Raw genomic sequence first — 5056 nt, 5'->3', positions numbered from 1 at the left:
AGGGAAAACCCTTGTGTGGCCGTGGCCCCGCCCCCAGCGTGCCTGCGTTACTTCTGGGTGACGCGCGCACACACACACCCAACGCCGGCCCAGAGCCCCCTGCTCCCGGCGAAGAATCACTTGGCAACCCTACTTCCTGTGCGACACCAGCTACAAGGCCTGGGCATTTCTCCAGATAAGCCCTCATATCCCCCGCCAGTTGTGAGGACAGATGCAACCTTGCTTCAAACAAACAGTAAGTCAAGGAATTCTTATTACTCTTACATTCATATAATATTATATATCTCTTTTCATTATAAGACCTTGCACTGCCTGTAGTTACACACAGCGCTGAAAGCATGTATTTAACCACAAACCTTTGTGAATGGCATAAGATGGGGCTCAATAGCGTATTATTCGCTCATTAAAAAGCAAATTAGTTGCATTCTGTGTTGTTTGCTTAACATCTTCAGGCAATGCTTAACAGGTGCTAATTCTGAAATTGGTTTCAGGTGCAAATAGATTAAATTAACATGTTTTATGATTACAGAAAACGCTCACTGGACAAAAGCCAATTCAGAAGGCCAATGACAGAAACAGATACATTTTCAATTACGGCAAAAGCCGTTAAATGCAAATGCATTACAGTTTTCTCCATGTCCTCCTTAACAGCTTGCAGCATCTGGCCGCAATATGGTCATTTACACAGCTGTAATGCATCTTGCAAGAGGACAAAAATAAAGGACAACTTAGTCTTAAATTATTGACATGGTAAATAAAAGGAAAAACAGAAGAACCCAGCATTATCTGTAGATAATACGGTCATCTATGGGAGCCTCTAGTGCATCTGTAATAGCCTCTGTGTCCTTTCAGTAAAAATATCTTGCTAATAATTGGTGTGGGTTAGGATAAATTCTTCGAAAGAGTAATGTTTAGAGCAGAGACGAAAAGACAGCAAAAGGCCCTTACAGATTTACTATGTAAAAGCATTAGTCGAGCAACACAATGATGCACTGAAGCGCACTCTATAATGAAGTCAACAATCTATAACCGGAGTTTGTTTTCCTCAGAGAAAAATAAATGCAATTGTGGCCTCCACGAGCAAAGGAAAAAAATATTACAGATACCAAGAACAACAAAAAATGCCACAGGCAAAATGCAGAATGCATTCATCAAGGCGGTATTATCAACTCCACAGGGCCGAAGTCAGCCTTCCCCTACATTCTAAAAGTTCTTCTAAAAGTTAGCAGCCATCGGTCAAGAAGCTCAGGACACGAATCAATTCAAAACTAGACAAGCACGGAAATGTACTTCTAAATATTCAGGAAGGGCTCCTGGAACTGTTACCAGCTGCTTGGCTCTAAGCAACCATCACACATGGCTTAGCATTGAGCACACGGGACCGGCGGATGCTGGAAATTAAGGGGGATGAATGGCAGGTGGCTCAGCGCACAGGTGGTAATAAGGCTACCTGTCCTGATCGGTGACAGCACGCGGCAGGATCTTTAATTTTTTTCTCCCCCCTGACATGCAAAATTGATTTCAAATAGACACACGCATTTAAAGACAATTCTGTCAAGGCAAGGGGGGGGGAAGAATCGTTTAAAGGCAGAGACTTCGGTGTTCTCATTTTTATACGATTATTGTCATCACTGTTTATATAAAGATGGAAAAGGAGGAACCCGGGCAAATGATAAATGACTCGATGACGCCACGCTTTGCCTGGCTTTGAAAGATAGAAGCGACCAGCCCCATAGCCAGAAATTTTGGGTTGGTGGGGCATGGGAAATTTTTGTGGGGCTGCAAGGGAGGGGGAGAGGAGGAGCAGCCGCATGCCTTCCTTGAACTCCAAGTGGCGAGGGCCCTTTTAATGTCACAGGAGGGGAGGAGGAAAGGGGCAGCAACTGTTGTGGGGCGTACCTCACATTTGAGGGGGCGGAGCCCCCAAATGCCCCACCGTAGCTACGGGCCTAGGAGCAACAAAGGACAATGCAACTGGAAATGGGAAAGGTTTGTACAGATTAAGATTCCTGGACTGTATTTTCCATGGGTTTTTCGCTCCACACAGTATTAATGGGAGAGTACTCGTGCAGCGTTTTTGGAGAATCCCTGTTCTTTGTACAGTGATTTATATCTGCAAGTGTAACTACAAATCTCTCAGTCCTCTCTTACGGAGCAGAGAAAATGTCCAAAATACTAAACAGCTTAAGTCAGTATATGATGCTAGGTTGGACTGAGCTCGACTCAAGTCCAGTAGCAACCTTAGAGAACAACCAGATTTTCAGGGTATGAGCTTTCGAGAGGGGGAGGAAGAGGAGACGGAGACAGAGACGGAGAGGGAGATGAAGACGACGACTTGGTTTTATACACCGCCCTTCACTACCCGAAGGGAGTCTTACAATCCCTTTCCCTTCCCCTCCCCACAACAGACACCCTGTGAGGTAGGTGAGGCTGAGAGAGCTCCGAGAGAACTGAGACTGGCCCACGTTCACCCAGCAGACTGCATGTGGAGGAGTGGGGAATCAAACCCGGTTCTCCAGATTAGAGTCCACTGCTCTTAACCACTACACCACACTGGAATCACAGTTTTAATAGCTTCAGAGGGTAGCCATGTTGGTCTACAGTAGAATGGTTAGATTCCAGTCCAGTAGCACCTGTTTTAATAGTGGGTTTGACAGGCAGCATGTAACTTACTGATCCACCATAAACAAAGTTACACCCTTCTACACCAATCAAACTCAACAGGCTTCAAAGGATGCCACCCCACTTAGGATTCAAATCCTAGTAACTTCTAAATCCAGGAAGTTTTGAAATATTTCATTTTGGTCCGGCCCATCTATTTATCATACCGGGAATCTATCACCTGCATTCCACACTAAGACTGTGCACCTGTCCACCTGTCGTATCGGGCAAATCCCGGCAACCAAACCTTTTCCGTGTACACAACCCCTCATTATTTTTATCCTCTCAATCAAGCACCATTTGTGTTTCCTGAAACACTGCTATTATTCAGTGGATACCTGTCAAGGGAACTCAGATTCTCGATTCCCCAAACTTGCCCCTGGCTGTAACTAGTAAAATCCAACCGGAGTCCAACAGTACCTTAATAATGAACTACATTTATTTCAGCACAAGCTTTCTTGTATCTGATGAAATGAGTTCTGACTTTCAGAATCTGATGCTTTGTTACTCTTTCACAAGGCCACTGGACTCCTGTTGGATATTACTAGTTACAAAAGAAAATGGCTAACCATCCGTAACCAGAGTTGCCAGATCTCCCCTGGCTAGTGTTGAGGGATTGGGGGGAGGGGACCAGTGTTCCCTCTAAGCTGAGTTAGTGTGAGCTAGCTCACAGTTTTTTAGCCTCTAGCTCACACATTTTTGTCTCAGCTCAGGAAGGAGGGCTCCAGAGCAAACTAATTCATGCAGCAGCCAAATCGCTCGCTCACAACTTTAATGCCAGGAGCTCACAAAGTAGCATTTTTGCTCACAAGACTCCACAGCTTAGAGGGAGCATTGATGGGGGGGGTACAGGTTACCAGATCCAGGCTGGGAAACTCCTGGAGACTTGGGTATGGAGGCTGGGAAGGACAGGGACCTCCGTGGGGTCCAAGGCCATAGAGTCCACACTCCAAAGCATCCATTTTCGCCGGGGGAACTGATCTCTGTAGTCTGGAGATGAGCTGTAATTCTGGGGATCCCCAGGTCCCACCTGGAGGCTGGCATCCCTAATTCTAACTAGCAACAGAGCTATACACATCCGACACGCCTATTCTTGCCGGGAATACACAAACAGGAGTACACAAGCCATAGATTATACCACTGGGCTGAAGCTGAACCAATAGGAGGCCCAGTGACTTCCCTAGAATAATCTTCATGGTTTATTTGCCTGATATCAGACTCCACCAATCGCATGCCATTGACTTTAAGAGGATGGCAGCTCATCTCTCTCAGATACAATCTGACATCTGTTGTAAATATTTCTTGCCGTGTGAGTACCACCGAAACAGGATCCACATGGATGTATTTGGCAGCTATAATCTATTTATAAGTTTTTAAAAATCGACAGATATGGTCTTTGCATTTCAAGAGGCAATGCCTTCGATGGAAGGCATGTGGAAAATGTTAAGTATCTCTCAGGGGAGATTTAAAGATGAAATTGATCATATACCATTGCTGTCAGTTATGTTTATATGAATACCTTTTTATCAAGGAGAACCGAAATGACAGAAAAACAGTTTCGGTGAAAGAAAAGCAGACGTTTTGAGAATCGCAGGCGCTTAATACGGTGGGTGACACCTGGGAATAAATCAAAATTCTATTAAAAACTGAACAGATAAAAGCTCCCTAATAGAAACCTGATTATTCCTTGCATGTGTTTCCATCAAAATATATGAAATTAGGGCCATTCGGTTTCTTGAAAAGCCAACCTTACAGAGATCTTGGCCTCTAACCAATGACCTACCCATGCAGTAGAAAAGAACAAGAATACAGTAGCAAGGACTAACAAACTTTGTGGCAGGGTCTGAGCTTTCATGAGTCACTGTTCACTTCTTCAGACAGAGCTAGAATGTGAATCCATCTGTTCTTATAATTGGAGAGTAGTGTGATTTCAGATAACATTAGAAACTACAAAATTAAAAAAACACCAGTGGGGGGACATTTTAACCATCCAGGACATTCAGTTGCTGACCTAAAAGTAGCAATTCCCTTACAAAGGGATTTCCAAAGGGAGATTAGAAAGAGAGACTGCTGAATTGCAACTGATAATGAAGTTCAAAACAATGCATCCTCTTGGACTGAATCAAGACCTGGGTTTCCTGTCTCATTATCAATACTGATTTTGCCATGCCTACTACCTTTCTGCATATCACACCTAATGCAAACATGCCTGCTACTGTCATTCACCTGCTATTGTCATTCCACATCTGAAATCACTCTGTTCTCCAATTATAAGGGCAGATGGACTCACATTCTAGCTGTATCTGAAGAAGTGAGCAGTGACTCATGAAAGCTCATTCCCTTGTCACAAATTTTGTTAGTCTTTAAGGTGCTCCTGGACTCCCGCTCTTTCCTA

Source organism: Gekko japonicus, unplaced genomic scaffold (assembly GCF_001447785.1).
Source record: "Gekko japonicus isolate JY-2015 unplaced genomic scaffold, Gekko_japonicus_V1.1 scaffold598, whole genome shotgun sequence".
NCBI classification, from domain to species: domain Eukaryota; kingdom Metazoa; phylum Chordata; class Lepidosauria; order Squamata; family Gekkonidae; genus Gekko; species Gekko japonicus.
Note: the sequence above shows the minus strand (reverse complement) of the source record.